The sequence below is a fragment of the Lycorma delicatula genome, chromosome 5 (genome assembly GCF_047948215.1).
Source record: "Lycorma delicatula isolate Av1 chromosome 5, ASM4794821v1, whole genome shotgun sequence".
Taxonomy (NCBI): Eukaryota; Metazoa; Arthropoda; class Insecta; order Hemiptera; family Fulgoridae; genus Lycorma; species Lycorma delicatula.
The window spans coordinates 111,506,787-111,531,611 of NC_134459.1; the positions used below are offsets into that span (position 1 = coordinate 111,506,787).

A 24,825-nucleotide genomic window follows, 5' to 3' on the forward strand; every position below is an offset into this window, starting at 1 on the left:
GCTTGTATGGATTTGAAACAACAAATCTAATCAGCCTAGAAAATCTTTAAATCAAAAGGGAAATCATAGGGATAATCTACAGTCCCAAAAAACCGAAGAAGGATACAGACTAAAATTAAATAAAAAAATTTATAAAACTCAAGAAGATTGGAATCTGCAGCCAGAAAAAGGAAATTTCTGAATGAATCTAAAAAGATTAAATAAATAAAATTCAGAAAACGTTGAAAACTAAAAAGTCATACAGGATACATAAAACAGATAATAAAAGAACTTCAAAACCTAAGGATAAAAGAGGAGGGCTGTTTAAAGAAACAACTTATAATGCAAAGTTTTTTGTGATAAAGGAAGAAAGAGGATCAGAAAAAATGGATCAATTTTGAGAAAATGAAAAAAAAAGTAATATTTGTGTAGTCTTCTGAAGAAAAAAAAATTTAATTTTAATCTCTATTTAGCATGCTTGTGAGTTGATATACCAACAATTTTTTACAGAAATAAATTGATTAATATGATAGTTCTTACGTATATGAAACTGATTGAGTGACACCATATGAAAGGCAATTTATTTATTTTTTTTTAAGATTATTCAGCCTCTCACTTATCATTTTTCTCTTAATATGTAAAACTTGAAAATTGCTATTTTTTTAGTTTTAGTCATAAAATATTGCAACCCTTCAAAAATATTAACCCATAACATATTTTGAATTGCCCATATTTTTTATGACTTATATATTACATATTTTATTTTGAATTTTAACATATTTTTTTAACCCATAAAATATTAACCCTTCAAAAAAAAAACTGGTGGAAACTTACCAAAACAGAAACACAAATGTAAACAATTCATAGCAGAAACAACTTCGTAGAAATAACATATCCATGCTTTGCATGGAGAAATAAAAATACTAATACAACTTGGTTCATAATACTTTATATAAATTCAACTAAATTGTAGGAAGTACTAAAGAAAAGTACCATTCACTGGATTCAAACAGACATGGCATGAATATAGATCAGCAGTTGAATAAAATGGAAATGTGGAATACAATAAATATTTTAAATCTTTCCAGATGAAGCACTTATGAACAATTTCCAAAACATTAATCTATGTTAATATACCATACATAGTACTCCTACCAACATAAATTTATGGTGTTCCTGAGTTGAGAAATTTGTATGATTTGTTTACTACTGGAAACAAATAGTCTTCCTACAGGAAAACTACGAAAAAGAATTTGTTGCTTTACTGTATCCGTTCCACTCTTTGTTATGGGTAAGTACAATCAGTCCTTTGGGTTATCTGACCCTAGAGTTAACTTAGTTTATTTATGTGGTTGTATAGAAACACAATAGAAGATATTAAGATGTAAAAAATATATTTATGTATTTAAGAAGAATCATACCCCGTTGTCATTTAGTAGTATAATTTGTTCAGCAGCAATAAATATTCTAGAGGAAAAATTAATTGGATCAAAAAGACACAAGATATATTTTTTATTACCCTTTCTTTAATGAATATTTCAAACAAATTTATTGGTACCAAACAAAAGTAGATAAATATTTTTTTTTTATTCACTGAAAATGACATCAGCCAGATGACCATCTCATTACAAGCACTAGGTAAGCCTTAAGTGAAATCTATTCGTTATGCTTTGAAATAAGCTCAGTGGAATTTGTGCTCCTTCCTAAATTCATGTTGATCTTACTTCAGAGTATGAACAACTTGAATTTTGTCAGCATGTTATTGTAGCACAGAAGATAGAGCATATCTTAGTACTAAGAAATGCAAATGTGCTGATCTGCGAGGACTTATGCTATTTCTTCTCTCTCTCAATGTTTATCAGAGTAAGCACTGTTCTTCTATTCCTAACCCTTTTTTAAAATATTGAGCCTCTTTTTTCAAAATTCTGGTGACCCAGACTTGATTGAGTAGACAAGTAGAATTGGTCAGTTATGAAGAATGCTAAATTGAGTATGAAAAACCCAAAAGTTTCACTGTTTTATAGTATGAGATATGCTTTTACAAGAGAGGTAAGCTGTTCAATGCTTTACATGTGCAATATAATTGAATGCTAGAATGAGGTCTAATTATGGTTTCTGTTTCACCCAGTTGTCTCTATTTAACTGGCTCAATCCAGTTTTCAAAATTTGCCATTTCACTGAATCACTCTTTATAGGAAGGATTATTTGGTTAAAGTTAAAAAAATCTTACAAAAATCTATTATTTATTTATTTTTACATTATTAATCAGTATATATCATAAAAAATAAAGGAATAGTTAGAGGGAGTAGATGGGTTGATTTAATTCCCATATATAGCGTACTACACAATGGAAGAAGTAAACTTTTAAGGAATTTTTATACGGTAAGTAGTTTCTTCAGTCACTATAAACAAACAAACTGTGTGTCTTTATACAATATCTTTAATAGAAGAAATAGTTATCAATTTATTTAAAGTTGGAATTAATGAATTGTAAAAAACATTCGGACTGTAGAGTGGTTTATGACATGTACATTCACTTCAGAAATATTTCTTACATTAGCATGAATATTGATAGTAAATTTTTAATAATTTTTTTAAAGTGAAGTAAGATTTGTATTTCTTAAAAAGTTCTTCTATTGTAAGTTAGTTTATGAAATCAGCTTGATTTTAGTTGGTCTACTGTTTTGTTATTCTGATCACAATCTGATAAAAAATTGAATGTAATGAATTTACATATATGACAATATGGAACTTTTGCTATTTGTCATCAATTATTGAGGTCATTAGAGTAGTTACATTTAAGATGACATAAATTTTTAGAATCCTAGCTGGAAATTAAACTTGAGACCTTAAGTATAACAGGTAAAGCATGCTACCATTTGTTTCATTGAGACAATCAGATATGAAACTTTCATTGCAAAAGATACAATTGACTAATAGTTATTTACACACTGGCATGTCAGTTATTAGTCGTTTGAGTCTCATCTTCTGCCTCTACCTTCCTAACAAGAATATTTTTCATTTAAGTAAAAGAAAAAAAGATTAATCAGTATAAATAATGTAATTCGTTAAGTGAATACTCTCAAAAAAATACATATGGATTGCATTGTAATTAAGGAAAAAACAACATGTTTTGATATAAAAAAAAATCACCTACAAATATTAGTTATTATTCATATGGTAGTTGACATAATTTACACAATAAAAGTGTTTTAACAAGAAAAATTAAACATCATTCAGGATCCCAGAATGAAAATTTTAAATATATAAATATACAAGATATAAACAGTATAGTATAATATACTATAATAATATTGTAATTTAAAATGAAAAAATAATACATATGTTGTAAATGTTTTCACTACTAAATAGTAGTTTTGAATTAATCTAATAACCCCACTGGTTGTCAGCTTAGATTCATTGATAATCAGCAGTTGTGAAAGCTATTTCTATAATATTGCAAGAATAATGAATTCAAATTTATTTAAAGTTAACTATTTGTTGAATTTAAGTATCTATGTTTATTTGGGTTTATATAGATTTCAGTTGTAGTAGTCTCATGAATAACATCTTAAGTTAGGAAAATTGCAGCTGTCAAACAGTGATTGTGTAGCCTATTATAATACAAAATAATCTAGATATGAAAGATGAATAAATTTCATATTTAGTAGTAACAATAAACAAATAATTAAAAGTGATTTTTTTTGCAATAATATTGCATATTAGTTGAAATTTATTTTTAATTTCTTATGCTTTTTTAAATTCTATTAAATTTTCTTTATAAAAAAAAAAAACAATGTAGAATCAAACACTGAATTGTTAGATACAATAAACATAATGGTTATATAGGTACTCTGACATGAGTCATTTCCAAAAAAAATCTCAAGAATATAAATGTATGCATGAATTCTTAAGAATCCCATGTGCTAGGTTATTTAAGGAAAGTAAGGGGTGAACTGCTTTTACTGAGCCAAATAATGTACATTTGTATAACAACTGCCAAGCTGACCAAAACGTAAATGATACAATTATTCTACAAGCACAGACTTGACCAAAGAGACTAGTTATATAGTGAACACTATTGCTCTTGAAGAATGCCATTCTGATTTGTGCCTCTTGTACTTCAGACGCTTTACTTGCAATGCAGCCATATAAAAAAACTGGAATGGACATTTCAGAGGAGAAAATTAACCACTTTGGTTGTGAAAATATATATGTAAAACTAAATCCATTAAATATCTAGCATAATGAAATAGGCTTTTATTTGTTTTACCTAACCTAATTCAACGCTGTTTTTCAGTTTCATTATAAAAAAATAAGGAATATTTTAAATACCAAGTCGTGATAAAGTAAAATTCGGTAGATTTTTCGGATGAAATATTTTTCTATACGATTAGTAATAGAACAATGTAAATTATATAGGTTATCATTATTAACCCAAAAATGATTTTAATGCTTAAGATTTTATTAATATAGCTAAATTTTGGGTTACATAATTATTCTAAGGAAATTTATTCTGTCCTGCTGTTTATTATTACATTAATATTAATAATTAGTTTAAAAAGCGTTTTAGAAGTACAATAATTTTTAGAGTATCAGATTTGATTTAATAAAATACAGCATTCAGTAATGGTTTGATTATGTAGAATACTAGAGTTACTTTATCGGCCGGTAGATGGTGCAAGTGTTGCGCATTGACCTGCAAATATTATTGAGTTTCCCCCACCCTACTGCTGCAGTCTGACGGAGGCGTTTGTGGTAGAAGGAGGTGTCGGGGCGGTCGGGGGCAGCACAGAACGACGAGAACACAGTCATCGTATTCGTTCTGTCAACTAGTAACTCCGCGTAAAGTGGAGTTCGGTCTAGTGTCCAGTGTGAGTGCCGTTTCCATCTTTGCACTCGTTCGGGTGTAAAAGGTAATTTATTGTTAAATCGTCTAGTTTATTGTCACTGCATGTAGTGTGCATTATAAAGTATCTATCGTTTTAGCTTTGTGTTATATTACGCTTGTTCAGTAAGATGATCATTTCTTACCGGTAAAGTTGTAGCATTTATCGGCTTTTAAAACGAAGTCATTACTTTGTTTAATAGCTTAACTTACCTACTGTTTAAAACTGGATTACGTATTATAACATTCTGTTACATGTTATTTGACGTAATTAACTTACTTAATCATTTAAAAAGAAATGAATGCTTGTAGTTACGATATCTGCCAAGTGCAGTCAAAGAAAGGGTTGTTGATTGCCATTCATTAATTATTGTTTATATTTTAACGAAATGGTATGGTTTAATTAAATTTCCAAATCTTTCTTTTGTTTTTTGATCGATATTAATTATTAAATATCTAATAGATTATAACTAATATTTTCAGTAGAAATAAATTATAGGTACTGTGTTATGCAGGTATACTGATGCACTGGAACTCCGCGTGGTAAGATGCTTTTCATATAGTCTGTTTTCTTTATTAATAATTATATTTATGAATGAATTATGATTCTATAAATATTATTCCCGCATTCATTTAATATCATACTATTTCAGTTTATCGTTTCTGTTCTAATATATCTGCAGGCAATCGAAGGTAAACTGTTTAATACAATTTCTGTAGCATATTTTCAGATTTCATTCCTAAAAAGAAGATTATTATGTATTAATTTTTACAACATGTTTCGATTTTTTAACATGATTTGGTAAATTGTTTTTATAATTTTATTAAACATAGCCATAACTTCATGAATCAATCATTTATAAATAAAAAAGATACATATCAACCTTATAAGTAAATTAATAAATTCTTGCTATGTCATCATGATTTATAAATATCTGTTTTTATTTATATAAAAACGGTTTTACTTTTTTATTTTTTCAGTTATACTTGTAATAAAATAAATTGGTGAAAATTAAACTTGTTAATATTACTTTTTGTTATGAAATAGAAAGCAATATCAAGTTACATTAGGGCTATTATTTTTTTAACAAATAATTTTGTTGATTTCTTTTTAATAAACACGAAATTATACAATTCATTAAAATCTCTTGCAGCATCCTATTTAAAATGAAAAATACTCTGATATGAACAGACTCATTGGATCTTTTTCGGAATCCTCCCTCCCCACCCCCCAAAAAACACTTGTTTTTTAACCAATCGGGAAAAAATCGATGTATTTTTAATATACAATAAGAATTAGCATATGCATGCTTAAAAAAATCAGAATTGATACTTTTTCGTTGCTCCCCCCCTCCAAACAGTTTGCCAGTTTTTTATTTGAAAATAACTGAAAATAGCAAGAAATATTGATATTAACAATAACCAGGTTGGAGAAATAATCAGATATAACTATTTATATTACCATTCTTATAACCATTAATGTTTATTTTGTAATCTACGCTCGTTTCGCTCGCTAACCTTACAAATTAACAATAATGTTTAGAATTTTAAATAATAAATTCAGTAATCGTTGCAATTATTTATTTTTTTAAATAATCAAAACATTACTGTTAATTAGTCGGGATTAGCGAGCGTAGGTTAAGTTTGGTTAGTTTTTAATATGTAAAATGTTTAAAATGACCGGTATAAAAGAGCGTGTTATTTGGTTATATCTCCAACCTGGTTATTGTAAATATCAATATTTCCTGCTATTTTGAAACAGGTATATTCCTATCATTGGATATTAAAAATACATCGATTTTTGCCCGATTGGTTAAAAAATTAAGTGTTTTTTGTGGGGGGGGGGAATTTCGAAAAAAATATCAGAATCATTATATTTTTAAAAGTGTAATAATATTTTTTAAAAATGATAAAATAATCGTATTACAGATGATAGAAAAAAGCTGAAACGCGGGATATAAATTTAAAATTGGTAAAAGTTTATTGAATTGTTCAGTTAAAAATATCTTTATGTTCAAAAACATTTCATTTAATATATTATTAAAAAACTAAGTTTTTAATGGGTAAAATAATAATAAACTGAATTTCTTTCAACCCAATGTTTAGCAACATTTGAAAGTTTTCAAAAATTATCATGATGAAAATTGTAAGTTATGATCTAGTGATAATATATTAACTTCGAGTACTATGTTTAATTAACGCGTTACCGTAGTTTATTGAAATTAATTAAGGATTATTAATTAATAATCGTAGCACTCGATGCTACTTAAATATATATAATTAAAAATATGAACGAGAAATCTGGTTTAACAATTACCAGTGTGTAATCTATTGTTATAAAATAGTTGTGAATTATATACCACGGGCAAAAATACTATAACGTTTAGTGTTATTGCTATCCTGTTACGTTATAGGATAGAGATTTATGTCCAGGTGAATTTATCGTATTTAAATTTGAATTTTTTTGTTTGTTTTACTTTATACAGTGGGTATTATGTAATTAATTGTACTACTCAGGGCTGTTCAACCCCTGTGTGTAGACAAGACCGATTGCCTTGGGCTGTTAGCCAAATGCTGTTAAAAAAGTAATTTACATTTTTAATTTAATAAACAATTCGGACGATTACAAATATTTTAGGTGTTCTTTGCTATTAAAAGATTAATGATGGTGTAAATGCGCATGTTTCTCAGGAGCTTAGGAGACACGATAAGAAATTTTAAAGCCAAACAGAAAATGTAGTTCTTCGGTGAATGAACTAATCCAAACCACGACTACGGTATTTTGCGAATCCATGTTCAAAACTGTAAACTCATCTTAATCCAAAACTTACTGTAAAAACCTCAAAAAATCTATTCGTTCCGTGTTTAGGACTGATTTTATTCTAAGAAAATTACTTCATAAATATTAAAATTTGATTCCCAAAAATTATAAATACGCATAATTTTGATTAACTTATTCTAGGTATATGAATCTTGTTTTCTAGAATCTATAACTTTCTTCACCCGATTAGTTTTCCTTATCGTCTAATTCTCAGTTAATTTTTTACTGTAGTCTAATATTTTACGCGCCAGGTATCCGGTCATTTTTACTTTCTTGTACGAAGTAAAGTATTGTGATCGCAAAAATTTCGGTTTTCACATTTCAATGGAAATATCCATTTTTACCATCCCTGAATTCATTTTGACCAGTTTCAGCGTGACGTCTGAACGTACGTACGTATGCATCTCGCATAACTCAAAAACTATTAGCCGTAGTCTGTTGAAATTTTGGATTTAGGAGCTTTTCAACGATATATCATAAATGGAACTTATTTTCATTGGTTCCTGAGTTATAGCTAAACAAAATTTTAATTAATGAAATATTTGGATCTTGCAAGGGGAAGGCATATCGGTTCGAATCCAACTTCATCTACTTTTTTTAACTCTTCATTTTTTTTTTTTTAATTTAAATGATTCATTTTCAATAATAACAATATAAAAAAAAAATAAAAAAATATCAGAAGTTATTAATGAAATAAAATGTTATGTACTTTCTTTTTAAAATAATTTGTATATGTAATTTAATAGGCGTACAAGGAAGTCACGTGGTGTCCACAACAGATTTTTTTTAAGAAGTAGGTAGTCTCCTTTTCCTTTTCTGCTTAGCCTCCGAAACCACCGTAAGGTATTATTTCAGCAGATGATATCTATGAATGTAAATGAAGTGTAATCTTGTACAGTCTCAGGTCGACCATTCCTGAGGTGTGTGGTTAATTGAACCCCAACCACCAAAGAACGCCTGTATCTAGGATCCATATAAAAGTAACTGCCTTTATTAGAACTGGCGACTTCGAAATCAGCTGATTTGCGATGACGAGTTCACTACTAGACCAACCCGATGAGTTAAGAAGCAAAGCTGGTAGTCTGAAAGAATACAGAGCATAACGGTAGCAAAAATGATTATAGCAAATCTTTCATGTTTTGCTATATTAAAAAAACTTATTAATTTACTTTTTACAGGGTACTTATATATTTTATAATTGTTAGTTTACAATACCGTCTCTCCCCAGCTTATATATTCCATCGTTTTCTATTTAAACTTTTCGCTCTAGGTGAAAAATTCAGTCAACTTGTTTTGTTTTACACTACAGTATCTTTTCCTTTAGAAAATTTGTTTTCTTTCATTAAATTATGTTTATTATTATTCATTTTATAATTAAATTCTTTTCCAGGTACATTGTATCGTTCTGTACTTCATTAAATTTTTATCTTATTTTTATTTCTTACTAAAAAAATAAAATCATTTGAAATTCTCAAAATCTATACATAAATTTAGTAATTTTTTTTCAACACCGGTACCTATAGAACCGCATAAAACAGTTAACTTCTGGCTAGTCTTTTATCTTTACAGTATTCCTTTTTTCACTGTTTCGCTTCCTTTTTTTCTTCCGACCACTTTATGTTATCGCATTCTTTCTTCTCCTTCTGGATCACTTTCAATTGTAAAATTCTTTTTCCTAAGCACTCTTCTGTCTTTTAAATCCGTCACGTTTATGTTTGCTGCCTTTAGATCCTCTTTAACTTGCTTGAATCATTTAACATTCGTCTTGTTACTGTTACACTTGTCTTAGTAAATTTTTATTGGGCACAAAATAATAATTTTATAAAAATAGATTTTTTAACTTCATATTAAAAATTAAATTAAGATTATTTTCTTCTTAAAACCTCTACTTGAAAGTTTTTAAAATACCATTTTTACTAATACTGTGATCGCAAAAATCTTGGTTTTCAAATTTCAACGGAAATATCCATTTTGACCAATTTTGAATCCATTTTGACTAGTTTTGGCGTGACATCTGTATGTTCGTATGTATCTCGCATAACTCAAAAACGATTAGCTGTAGGATGATGAAATTTTGAATTTAGGACTTTTGTAACATCTAGTTGTGCACCTCCCCTTTTGACTGCAATCGACTGAACCGAAAGTGTCCAAACAAGCCCAAAATAAAAAAAAATTGGATTTTGGACTTTTTCTTAACTGCAGTAAAAGCCCTCATTGAGAGCTTTTAGATGATATAAGTGGCACTTATTTTCATTGGATCCGGAGTTATAGCCTAATGAAATATTTGGAACTTACAAGGGAAAGGCACATCGGTTCTAATCCGACTTCATCTCCTTTTTTTAACCATTTTTTTTTAATTTAAATATATTGATTTATTAATAATTATTAATCTCTGATTGTAAAAAAAGTTTTTCAATAAATAATAATGAATAGTAACAACAACAAAAAGAAATGAAGAAATATCAGAAGTTATTAATGAAATAAAATTTTATATACTTTTTATTTTGAATAATTTGTATATGTAATTTAATAGGCGTACAAGGAAGTCATGTGGTATATATATATATATTTTTTTTCTTCTTCTTTTTTTATTGTTATTATTGAATTATTATTTATCGTAAAAGTTTTTTTTACAATCTGAGGTTAATAATTATTAATAAACCAATATATTTAAATTAAAAAATGGAGATGAAGTCTGATTCGAACCGATGTGTCTTCCCCTTGTAAGTTCCAAATATTTCATTAATTAAAATTTCATTTGGCTATAACTCTGGAACCAATGAAAATAAATACCACTTATGATATATCGTTCAAAAACTCTCAATGAGGGCTTATTATTGCAGTTAAGAAAAAAATCCAAAATAAAAGAGGATTTTGGACTTAAATCCATAATTTCAATATCCTACGGCTAATCGTTTTTTGGGCTATACGTAGGCACGTAGGTATAGACATCACGCCGAAACTAGTGAAAATGGATTCAGGGATGGTTAAAATGAATATTAACGTTGAAATCTGAAAACTGAAATTTTTCGCAATCACAATACTTCCTTTACTTCATGCAAGGAACTAAAAACGTTCACTTGAGACAAAATGAAAATCTTCTTTTCATTGATTCCATTTAAAAAATAAAACTAATAAGTGATCATTAAAATAACAATAAATAAATGAATAAGTGATAAGTAATCAATTAAAAAATGTAGTTGAACCTTCTTGATTATCTCTATCGAGTTTTTATTCCTAAATATATGAAATCCTATTGTATTGAACTTGTTTTGATTTTTTTTTTGCGTGACTGGTTATTGTAAAAATTTCGCATTACATGAATATGAACCTCCTTACAATACTTAAAAAAATATTGACGGATAATGTGAAACATTTAAAATTGTAAAACCCATTTATTGGTTATCGGTTCATACCGATCAACCAAGCTTTTCAAAAAACGGTATGAACCGTTTTTAAAAATGAAAAATTTTACGTGATGGTTATGGGAAATTAGCTTTTTCATTCAATTTTAAATTGGTATAATTTCTTTTCTGCATATTTCTTTGAATATAAATTAAAAAGAATGGGTGGCGTGTTTTATAGTTTTCTGACACCTTTTTATATTGCAGCTTTTCCGTTCGTGATCTACTTTTATCATTGCCAAAGAATTCAAGGCAAACTGATCCTTTTATAAAAATTAAGTTAGTTGTTTCTTCGTTTTTATTATCTCAACATTATTTTTCTTTTAATTTCATAAAGATCTTCTCGTTCCAATTCATAAAAATTCCTTTAGAATATATTTCTTGCAAGTACTTTTATTTATTTATTTTTTACTATTTTGAATATTTACTGTTACATAAAATATTTATTTAAAGATAATTTGTACGTTTCACTATTATTTTAAATTAATTATTTTTTCTGTTGAAAATAATTTTTCTACATATTTTCAGTAAAATTTGAGCTGTCTGTTTTTTTTATGTACCTTTCTTTTTCCTGTTTAGCCTCCGGAAATTACCGTTTAGATAATTCTTCAGAGGATGAATGAGGATGATATTTATGAGTGTAAATGAAGTGTGTAGTCTTGTACATTCTCAATTCGACCATTCCTGAGATGTGTGGTTAATTGAAACCCAACCACCAAAGAACACCGGTATCCACGATCTAGTATTCAAATCCGTGTAAAAATAACTGGCTTTACTAGGACTTGAACGCTGTAACTCTCAACTTCCAAATCAGCTGATTTGGGAAGACGCGTTAACCACTAGACCAACCCGGTGGGTTGTTTTTTATGTACCTAGTAAAATTTATTATAATATACCTCTATCATCTAGCAAGACAAGAAAACAGTTTTCGTCTAACTTAGCACAACACTTTGGTTTTTTATTTTTAATAAATTCCTGATCCATTTAAAAGATCTCACCAATTTATTTAAAATAAAACTAAAAGATTTTCTCTTACAAAAACATAATTACTCTGTCGTGAATTATTTATGTTTTTTTAATAATAATTAAAAACAAAAAAAAAATATTTTGAATTTTCTGCACTCAGTTTAATGTAGACAAATATTATCTGCTTAAAATATTTGTATTAATGCCTTCTAATTAGTTAATATTATTTTGTAGTTATTTTATTTGTTTGTCATAATTTAATTAATTTTCACACATTTTATTTAATATTATTTTTAATGATTAATATACTTAATTAACTTTATCAGAATAAAATATTTATTTATGTTCTTTCACAGTGGTTCTTTCTCTGTTTCATTCTCCCTCCCACCTGTTATTATAACAAGTATTAAAAAGAACTGAACTCATAGAAAAAAAATTATATTTGATAAAGCAGAGATCGTAGAAAGAAGTAAACTATGCAGCCTGGGAAAGTTTTCAGATGAAAATTTTTTGAAAATAATATTTTATGATCTGATGTGTTCATTGTACTTTTTTTCTTATTTAATACGATAGTCCTTCGTTTTTTTTTTTTTTAAGTTTTAATTAGTGCTTTGTAAATTATTTGTTGAAGTAAAAATAAAGAAAAAAAGTTAAATAAGTATAATTGCATTGCAAATAATATTAATCTTGAAAAAGTATTATTTACTTAATTTTCATCCAACTTTCTTATACCGAGATTAAAAATTTTGTTTTATGAAGTGTTCTCAAAGCTTGTTCTTACACTAAGGTTCTGTTAATTTATTATTTTCTACTTCTTCCTAAAAAAAAAATAAGTTATTAAGGTGGTAGAAATGTTTTATATTGAATTCTTTTCATTTTGACTAATACTTTTTTAAAGTTCCTGAATGTATTTAAAATTTATTTATTTTATCTATTTCACAAAACTTTTTCGTAACGTTTTTATCTTAATTTAAGTTACCAGCAGTTTGAGAATCGGTATTTGAAAGAAATTTAAAATTATATAAATTTTTTCTTAAAATAAAACTTGAAGAAAATCGCTTTAAACAAAAAGCATTAATGAAATAGTTTGGAGAAAATTACCTAATAAAACCAAAACTGTTTTGAAAGGTACAAAAATAATACTGGTTCAGTTGTTCATTTTTTTTTAATTTGCACATACTGAAGCCTTCTTTCTTAATTTTGACTTTTTGCCGGCTTAAAATATTCCAATTAAAGAACTGAACCAGTATTATTTTTTATTTATGATGACTGTTATTTTGAAGTACGGTTTTTTAATTAATTATTTTTTTTAAATATGAAACTAGCCGTTCTTTAGAAACCGGATGATTGCTGTTGTAACATCTAGTTGTGCTCCTCCCCCGCTTTTCGGGACAAAAAGTGTCCCGAAAAGCCAAAAATCAAAATAATTTGGATTTTGGGTTTTTGCTTAACTGCAGTAATAAGTCCTCATTGAGAACTTTTCAACGATATAAGTGGCAGTTATTTTCATTAGTACCATAGTTATAACCAAATAAAATTTTAATTAATGAAATATTTGGATCTTATAAGGGGAAGGCACATCAGTTCGAATTCGACTACATCTCATTTTCTTTAACTATTTTTTTTAAAATTTAAATATATTGATTTATTAATAATTATTATTAACCTCTGATTGTAAAAAAAGTTGTACAGTAAATAATAATACAATAATAACAATAAAAAAAAAATTGAAGAAATATCAGAAGTTATTAATGAAATAAGATTTTATGTACTTTTCATTAAAAAAAAGTGTGTATATATAATTTAATTGGCGTACAAGGAACTCATGTAGTGTCCACATCAGAATATTTATCTATTAATGATGCACCAAACATGTACGATATTGAACTTTAGCCTATAGCTTATAGTGAGCTACGTCGAAGAGGTAAGCAATCACAGCTAATACATAACAAATATATACAGGAATAAACACTAGTCCTAATTGAAGGCTAAAAGTTCAGTATCGTACATGTCTGGTGCACGATTAATAGATAGATAAATATTCATCCCAATTGAATGTAACATAATTTTGAACACTCTGTATAAAAAAAACAGGGGGTTGATCTTTTGAAAAACTTTTTTTGGATTATTATTGTATGTATTATATAGTTAATAAATTTGCTTTAATAATGTTTCCTGTAAAGAAAATCGAAATAGTTTTTTTCACGACATCCCCATCCGCTTAACGAATTTCGAAAAAAAAAAGTTCAATGACCCATATATAGAAATTTTTGAGGAAAATTTGAAGAAAATCTGTTTGATCAATCCTAACACACAAGTCCAAAAGCAGCACCACACACATACGTACGCACATACATACAAACATATGTTAATTGGTCTAGATGAACTATTTGGAACCTAAATCGTAAATAATTGCAAAAAACCCGATAACCCTATTTTTGAAATGATCACCGTATTTTCTCCTTGAATGTAGCTGTATTCGCCGAAATTAAGGGTGCGGGTGTAAAAAATGGCAAAATTTTCAAAACGGCTGTGCGGGGTTTTTGGGGTCGCAGATGAGATATATACATACAGATGATTTTTGGCGCGGATTTTTAGGATCGAAGAATTGGATAACTCCAAATTAACAGGAAGAAAACCTTGCATTAACAGAAAGATCGAATGAGAAATCTTTTATAAAAATTCATAAAAACTTTTGTCGAAAATTACGATTGTTAATTAACTAAATGAAATAAAAACTTCTATAAAACCTTGAGTATAAAACTTCTCTATTTCGTTACTTTGTGTGGTAAATGTATAATTGAAAATTTATTTGATATTTTATGAATACATTAAAAATTTCAATATATGTTGTTGGTATCTTTTGAAATTCAAATTATCCTCTAATTAAACTCAATTAATGTTTGATAATAATTTGATTAAAGTATGACTAAAAAATAATAAGCAATTTTTTAAAAATTTTGAAAAATCTTGCAATATTATTATCGTAGAATTAGTTAGATCCATTCTAGAGTTACAGGGTTACAAAAAATCGTATAATGTAACATTTTATTCTTTTCTGATGTAATCAAATAATAAAATAAAACTATTCTTTATTACAATGTTGCTAATTAAAAAAAACCATCCCGTTTTATCCTAGAATTCTTTTTCCAACTTTAAAAATAATCGGTTTTTTTATTGTGAATGAATCTATTTTTATAACGATTTATTAACTTAAATTTTTATAAAGGAAGAATAAATAATCTTCCAAAATTTTGTCGTTTTTGTAGACATGTAATTTTATTATATTGAATGTGTCAAGGGTACTTACTTCAATTGGTTATCATTTATCTGTCAATATGAAAAGAGTAATCTTTTTATAATGTTGCATTAGGAGTCAGTTTTATCTCCCACTCCATGAAATTATTTAAGTAATTAAAAATTAAGTAACTGAAAATGAATAATAAAATTATGTCTTTTAAAATTACTTGCAGTTATCCGTGATCAATTGTTTTTTTTCATATAATGTGTAGCTTTATAATCATTACAAATTATCTTTTAAGAGAAATGATTCTTATAAGTAATTGAAAATGAATAATTAAATTTTCGTAATTATGTGCAGTTATTTATCAGTTTTTTCTCTGATAAAAATTTTAGGCTTATTAACGATATAAATTACTTACTTTGAATTGAATCTTACAGTAAATACATCGACTTTGGCTTTACGAGAGTTTCCCCAACTGATCGACTCTGTTATTGATAGGTGAGTACATATGCTGCTCGTTGTTATTGCAGCCAGCATTAGCTGATATATCAAGATTAGTATATGTTAAAAATACTCTCTTGCAAAATCCGGTAAGCGTAAGTTCCCGGATAAACTATTGTTGTATTTGTTTACTATGTAATAAAATAATTGTTTAATATATTATTATAATACTAGTTCTAGCATATCCTATCGAAACTTTTAAATTTTTAATCGATAAGAGAGAACCAACCGGGTTGGTCTTATAGTGAACGCGTCTTCGCAAATCAGCTGATTTCGAAGTCGAGAATTCCAACGCTCAAATCCTAATAAAGGCAGTTACTTTTATACGGATTTGAATACTACATCTTGGTTACCGGTGTTCGTTGGTGGTTGGGTTTCAATTAACCACATATCTCAGAAATGGTCGATCTGAGACTATACAAGACTACACTTCACTTACACCCATACATTTCATCCTCTAGTAAGGACCTGATGGTGATTCCCGGAGGCTAAACAGGAGGAAAATCGATAAGAGAGATACATTTTTTTAATAAACTGGGCTATTTTTTCATACAATAGAAAATGTTAATACTATTTTGATGTAATTATTTATTTATTTAGAATATTTTAGAAATAATTGTTATTCGGAAAGCTTTTTTTTTATTAAGCTACTCTTAATGGCATGCTACGTCCTCCTACAAGTCGCAGTATTTTCTATTACCATTAAGTTATTTTTATCACGTAAAATAACTGTTTATAAAGTAAAATTTTGTTTTGTTTGTATTTCCTATTGTCGATCCTTCTCTAAGATACTTTTTTTAATCGTACTGCAGTTATTACTGTTAAAATTCGAAAAAGTATTTTATAATCTTTAATATTTTTACACATCTATGTTGATATTATTCGGTTGGGTTTGCGTCGCTCGCCTCTGTCTAACCAGTAAGCTCCTCCTTTTCGACCCTCCTACACTTCTGTTTTTATGTTACCATGGTATCTGTACAACGAGATCAGTATTAACTCGTGAGGAATTTGACTGTAACTCGCATTGCAAATTTACGGCAGCTCGCGTCTGGGCATTGCGCTCTCGGACGGCAGCTAATCAAGAATCACGCACTACAGCTGTTTCAGAGGACCATGGTACTTTAATTCTTTAACCAGACTTTCAATAATAAGAAAAATTACTTCTATTTCTTTAAGGCATATTTTTTAAACTTTTGATAATACAACGATATCTAAAAAGCCAAAATATTCGTACTATTTTCGACTGAACTTATCATTGCTAGTAATTATAAACATTACTTAAAATATTAAATATTTTGGTTAGAAGATTAGTATACTTTTACTATGGAAATATAATAAGTACCACAGAACTATAATGAAGTAAAAAGGATTAATTTTTCTCATTAATGAACATCTTAATCCCGAACACTGAAATATAGAAATACTGGAACGGGCACTGCCTATGTCCAACGTGAGCGGAAAACGAACGTGAGACAGATAGATTTAGATGTATAGTTTTCATTGTCGCACAGTGCAGCGCATGCGCATTGTACCTAACGTACCGTCCCTTCAGAAACTTAATTGTAGTTAATATTAAGTGATAAAATCTCATAATTCTATTTAATTAATAGAAAAATTTCAATGCTTATGAATATTAAATAAATGTTGAGTTAATCATTGTATCATATAAATGTTTTTATTAAAACTTTCTACAATAACTTGAATTATGAAAGATAACTTGTGATGAGAGAGATCGTCACAAACTTTTTGAACGGACTGTAGACAAAGAGAGGTATACCTCTAAATCAGCTGTCTTTGTTGACACGGATTTCTAACTCCAGTGGCCATTTCAGTGATCCCGAAGAGGAATATCATGATAATTCTAACTGGAAATAATGACCAAGCTTCTAAGGTGTAAATCTGAAAAGTTTTATTTAAATCTGTCCGTAGTTTTTTGTGTTGCGCACAAGGGACGACCCTAATTATCATTTCATTTATATATTTAGACAGATAACCAAATATTTAACAAAAAAAAAAAAACACAATTTCAGTTAATTATCATCATTCTAATGAAAAGTTTTTATTGCACTGGTTATAGTATGATATTTGTAAATCGATAAATGTTTGCGTGTTACTCAGTTACTAAGATCAGTTAATAATATCAACGATAATTTCAAAATTATTTTAATTACTTCGATTTTCATTACTTATTATTAAATTGTTCAACACACCAAAGTATTTTCAGTTAGAATATATATTGGTCATTAATATTAAATTGTGTTAGTTGTCTGTTGAATATTCTAAAATTATTTACTTGGTTTTTGTAATGTATAATAGAGATGTAGTTACTAGGGTAAAAAAAGTGACTTAATTGCAGATTTTTAAACTTTTCAGAATCTAAAAATAATGAAATTTTAGTAGAACAAGTGAAGCGAGGTCTTCTTTTAAATTGGAACTCATACTTTTTCGACTTTTTGTCAGTTTAATTATTTCTTTATTTCTTACGTATTTGCAGCCAAACATTTTTTCCGATTTTCATGAAATATATCAGCAATAAGGTGCCTTTACACAAGGTAGAATGACATGTGTTTAACGATTTTTCATTTGCTTTTCCATTTCAAAATTGCGGCTGTTATCTTTTTTTAACAGGAATGGAGGAAAGCTGCATTGGATAGGGGAGTTTCCATCGCTAAGCTTATGATTGAACACGTGATCCTCCTTTCATTCCTGACGTCATTTACTATTTCCAGTCAATCTCTTAACCATTACAAGTTAGATACTTTAATCTTTCATATCTTACTCCGTTTTTAAGCCTAAAGTTTGTCTCCGAGATCGATCTCTTATTACTGTATCGCTTCGAATCTTTGAGTACTTTTTCACTATAAAATACTTAATTTTATATTGGTTTGTTAAAATCTTAATCTTTATCTCCTTAGACATTTTATTTAAAAAAAAAATATTAAAAATATAAAAAATAAAAAACAAAAAATATATGTATTTAGCAGAATTACCTCCTACATGATGTCCGTTTTCTTTGGATTAGGGCTTACCATTAAAAGAGTATGACTATTTTTGGCAGTGACAAGCTCTCCTTAATCAATTATGATCCACAATTCCGTTTTATTGTTTATTTTTATTTTCAGATTATTAATTCAGTTATGTTTTGATATTTAAATCAAATAAAATTTAATAAAAATTGAGTTATTAATTCAGTTATGTTTTGATATTTAAATCAAATAAAATTTAATAAAAATTGAGTGAGTCCTTCCTGCTGTTCAGAGAACTACCAGTTAACAAAATACTTTATATGTAAGTTGAAAAAAATATGATTTTCTTCTTTTGTCTCTCAGAAACGAGTTAACGTACTAATGAAATTTGTTGTAGTAATTGCGTAAAAAGGAGATTATTATTTTTAATTACACGACTTAATTAATATTTTTGTATCAGTATCAAAAGGAGACGTTATAAAAAGGACACCATTATAAACTCTTTGATAAAGGTTGAGTATTAATTCCTTTCTGATAATGCCTTATTAAAAAAATAACAAAAATAAAAAATGGTTGAAATTTGATCGGTTAACATAACAACCATAGGTAAATTTTAGTACATAGAAAAATTTATTATTTTACACTTTATTAGGGAGTGAAATTATTTCTCTCGATAATAATACAATAAGGTTGTAAATTGCTTTCACCCTGACTAATTTAAAGACTAAGATTTAAGAATTAGATAACAATAAAAAAAAAATACAGTCTTTCATGTTTAAAATGTCCCTATTCTTACTTCTAAATTGTGATAAAATTGTTCCCTACTGTATAACTTCTTATTTAAAGGAAAATGATTAAAAATGTCATGTCTGTTTGCTGATATGGTAGTAAGTTACAAGAGTTTAAAATTCCAGACATATAATTTTTTCTGTGGCCTTCTTTAAGCTTCCGGCATGCTTATAAATGACATCAGATCATATTAGACAGACTGGAGTATGGGTTCGGTAGCTGATTGATATTCACGTATACAGGTGTTCTTAAGAGTACATATTTACCTCGGTGTATGTTTACCACCTCCACCAGCTTCTAATGACTATCGACTCTAGCGTTTATTATATTCTAGAGTTGCAGTACTATCTCATATTTTTTAACAGATAAATTTCTTAAAATTTTTATTTAGTTTTTAGTGTGCATTATCGGTTTCTTCCTGTTTTAAAAAAAATTATAATTATCTAATATCGATATCATGATTTGTCATGCTATCGATACTACTCGTATTTTCATCGAAATTAAAATTACTTACCTTTAATACTGTGAACGGGTATCCAACATCACTTTAGAAAAATTTTAAATCAGTTATCCATTTTAATAAAGATAACTGGAAAACGAAGTGACCGCAGTGAGTTTGAATACAGGCCGATTAGTCTTTTGTGCATAGCAAATAATAGCACACTGTTATTAATGCATCACATAGTACACAATAAAAAAAAAAAAAATACTAAGAGTAATCTTTTATCAAGGTTCTTGGTCCCCATTCACCTTTAAAAATATATTTTTTTAAATCCTAAATTAAAACAGATATTTTAATATTTTTGCTATTGAATAGACAGTATACCATGCTAATATTTGGCCAAAATATGGAACTATCAATAGTAAATTCTAATAATATTTCATTTTTATTACTTACATCTATAAATTATTTATATCTGTAATATTATTTATAACTATACTCGAAACTACAAGACAACAAGGAGAAGTTCATATTCGGAGAGTTTACGAACTACTGCTGTCTAGTCACGTTCCAGTGGTACTAGTTAAGTAATTGTGACTTCTGTCGTGAAATTAAATTGCTGTTTTAAACATTATTGTCTGTGTGTATGGACACATGTCATGATCTCTCTCTTTTTCTGTTTAGCCTCTGGAACCACCGTAAGGTATTACTTCAGAGGATGAATGAGGATGATACGTATGAATATAACATCAGTCAGCACATGCGACTTCCTCCGGAGAAGGGAGCGCATTGCTTCCTCCAAAATAACTAGGGCCCTGGTAGGCGTATTCCTGCTAGCCCGAAAGGCGTTAGCACCGAAAGGACTTTAGCGGACGGTTAGAAGGGGGAATTACGCCGGGAGTACGAGGCTCAAAAGCTCATTCTCACACGGTCAGACTCGGTAAATAATAATTTTCACGTTGGTCCATACGGATAGGAACTCAAATCACCAAATCCGTCCATACATAAAACTAAAATAAATTATCACCACCACTAAATAACACCCAATAACTCGCCCGATAATAGAAAGATACAACAGCAAGGGACATTGTCCAGGCTCAGCGATCTAAAGGGAAAAATAATGAAACTCCCGCCATTATTGCGTTCCGTTCCGTATGAATGTATATGAAGTGTAGTCTTGTACAGTATCAGGTCGATCATTACTGAGATGTGTGGTTAATTATCATACCAAACACCAAAGAACATCGGTATCCACGATCTAGTATTCATATCCGCATAAAAGTAACTGGCTTTACTTGGATTTAAATCTTAGAACTCTCGACTTCGAAATCAGCTGATATGTGATGACGAGTTAATCACTAGCCCGGTGGGCTGAGACACATATCTTGATATTGTTACATACATTATATTATTTATTAGGCTTTATTTAAATTAATGAATTAATTGATATCATTTTAATTTTAATGTTTAATTATAAAACATCAGTTTTTCTTTTGCTTAATTACGACTATTTTTGTATAAATAATGAATTTTATCTTTTGCCCAGTTATTTTATAATGAGAGCAATTGTTTTCTTAGTCAATGTACTTTAAAATGCAAGCATGTTAAAAATATATCATACTAAAAAAAGAATATACAAGTAAATAAGATATATATATTTCTTATGTGTATATCGATTGTTTTCGTTTAAGTAATGATATTATGACGAACAAAGATCCGTCAGTCATAGAATTATGGGTTAAAAACTTAAAACTGGTGTGTAGTTATAATAATTACGTAATTTATAGACGTGTCATTACTAATAAAAACAAATATTCTCTGTTCTTTGCATTGGAAATCGGAACAGTTGTTATTTAAAAGCAGTCGAGTTAAAATGACAAGTGAACGCGGAAAACCTCTTCGTAGTCAAGCGCGTGTCCTCTCGCGTTTATTAAGTTCATAGACAACAGAAAAAAATCTGATGTGGACACCATATGACTTCCTTGTACGCCTATTAAATTACATACACACATTTTTAAAATTACATAAAATTTTATTTCACTAATAACTTGTGATTTTTTTCATATATTTATTTTTATTGCTATTATTGAATTATTTTTTATTGTAAGTTTTTTTTTACAGATGTTAATAATTATTAATAAATCAATATAATTAAATTAAAAAAAAAAAAAATAGAAATGAGGTCGGATTTGAACTGATGTGCCCTTGTAAGATTCAAATATTTGATTAATTAAAATTTTATTTGGTTATAACTCTGGAATCAATGAAAATAATTACCACTTATGATACATCGTTGAAAAGCCCTCAATGAGGGCTTTTTACTGCAGTTAACAAAAAGTCCAAAATCCAAATATTATGGATTTCGGGTTTTTTGGACACCTTTGGTCCAGTTCATTGCAATCAAAAGAGGAGGAGCATAACTTGATGTTACAACAGCCCTAAATCCAAAATTTCAACATTCTGCGGCTAATCGTTTTTTAGTTATACGAGATACATACGTACAGACGTCACGCCAAAACTAGTCAAAATGGATTCAGGGATGGTCAAAATGGATATTTCCGTTGAAATCTGAAAACCGAAATTTTTCGCGATCACATTACTTCCTTTACTTCGTAAAAGGAAGTAAAAATGGATTATTAAAGCGACGGAACGTGCTTTTGGGATGCTAAATTTAAGCTAGTCTACATTAATTGGCATCAGGAAAATCAGATACGAAACAGAGGCTAATGCTTCTTAAATTCATCTGCCAAAGAAAAACAGAAATATACTCCTCATAATTACGAAATTGAAGATTTTGAGCGGTGTGTTATTAGAAGAGAATTTCTGAAATATTTCCAATTCTGTAAGGAAATACCTGCTATACGAAAATTACAAAATTTTGTCGCGAGGAACTGAATTTTACCGCTAGTAGGGAATTCTAAGAAAGATATAAAATTTATGGGTTTTCAATTCAGGATGTGTAAAAACAATAGACTGATTTTGTGTAAACGAGATGATGTTACCGCCAAACGTACATTTTTTTTGGTGTCTGAGAAAAAATGCAACTCAGCAAAAGAGACTTAGATGAAACTTGGGTGCGTACACAATATACGGCAAAAAAGTGCTGGGAATGCAAGGCTAAACTTATTTCATTTATGAATACAGTAATGTAAATTAGTATTTTTAATTGTGTAATTACCGTTATCAGAAAGAGATTACAGGTTCCAAAAAGTAAAGTAACCTATTTTAAACGGACAACATTTTTTTGTTTAGAACGGATTGACAAGCATGTCACTTTGTTCAGTAGGCCTAAGCCCAGACTGTACTGTTATGTTATATCTTCATCTCTGTCTATACCCAAACAAACGTCAATGCTTCAATCCCCCACGAATGTGAACTTCGCCTTGAAACTAGACTCTACTCAAAAATTACTGTGTAGGCCAGCTGTTTATTTTAGTTTACCGATTTAGCTACTTATTTGCTTTTTCTGGGTAAAACCCCCATAAATCCATTTATATTTAATTAACACAGTTGATATAGCTGTTTTAATATTAAATATTTGGAAAAAATATTTTTTTTATATGAACGCCAATTAGGAAATTGGTTAAGGGATTATTCCGGAATCTTAATGTCAGTAGACATTCCCCATTTTATGAAAAGATACAAAAATCTTTATATGAAACTATGCGCTTTACAGTTCCAGCGGGGGTTTATGTGTGTATGCGCACATAGGAGGCTGCGTGGGAGAGAGAGCACTATCGCTCCCGCAGTGCGGATCCTGGTGTGCTGGTGGAAGGTAGTTTTTTTTATCCCGCGTGTGTATGGAACGTTCCTTGTTCGTTCCCTTTTCTAGTTTAGTCGGTGGAAGGAATATGAAAGCGGTTTAGTTGTTTTTTCAGTAGTGATCAGAAGATGGCGGAAAGCAAGGGCTGTTTGATTGCCGAATCTGTCCAAAACCACGCTAAAAGGAAGAAAGAAAAGGTAGTTAGTAAAAAATAATTATGTATTTATTTCTGTATATCTAGAAATTTAAATTAAGCACCATTGATTTATAGTATTTTTAAGTGGACGTTTTATTAAGTTATTATCTAATAATACAAAAAAATTCGGTTAAACCGAATAAATAATTTTAAGCACACTGTGCTTAAAAACCGGTACCGTATTCTTGAATGTGATAAAGTGTAGAATTAGATTATTATCCTTCTTTTTTTTATGTATTAATGAGTCTGAGAAAAATGCCATTTACGCACACATAGGCAAGCCCAGGCAGTGTCGGACTCGCACGGGTTGGGTTAGATTGTGTTGAAAGCCTACCGCACCCTACCGACTAAACGACTCCTGTCTCATCATTCCTTCCCTCCGGGGGCGGGCTGTTGCTGGAGGGGAGGACTTCCGCAAGAAGCCTCCTCCTCACCACGGGTGCAACTGAGTAAACCTTCTTCATGTAGGGCATGAACCTACTTCCTAACCTTCTTCTCGTCCCGTCACACTGAGCGGTAGTGACGAAAACCCTCGCCTAATCCTGCAAGACCTTCGGAAATCCATTCTCCTGCTTGACCTGTTTGAACACTTGATCAGGTCAACGCGTTTGTAGCGACACAAGAAGTTCTTCTGTCGAACCTGACTGAAGCAGGTTCTGCAGAGAAGCCAGATCTCCCCCCCCCCCCCAGTATCTATGAATTTTTATCCTCTATATCCTTCTCTAGTTTTTCGACTGTTTCCTTCATTTCCAATGCAAGATTGTACAATCTAGCCGCTGCATTTCTAATAGTCTTCATTTCGCTCATTTCCAATCACTCTTGTTAATCATAATCATGTTTATTTGCCAAACAAACTACACAAGAAT

General features: G+C 29.1%; 1 protein-coding gene across 1 annotated transcript in view; it reads left to right on the plus strand.

Moving 5' to 3' along the window:
- The first annotated feature begins 4,752 nt into the window (after nt 1-4,752).
- The window catches only part of LOC142325727 (uncharacterized), a 342,723-nt gene continuing 322,650 nt past the window's right edge, over nt 4,753-24,825 (plus strand). Inside the window, exon 1 of the mRNA XM_075367758.1 lies at nt 4,753-4,895. The gene's annotated coding sequence lies outside the window, so the exon portion shown is untranslated. The remainder of the gene's footprint in view (nt 4,896-24,825) is intronic.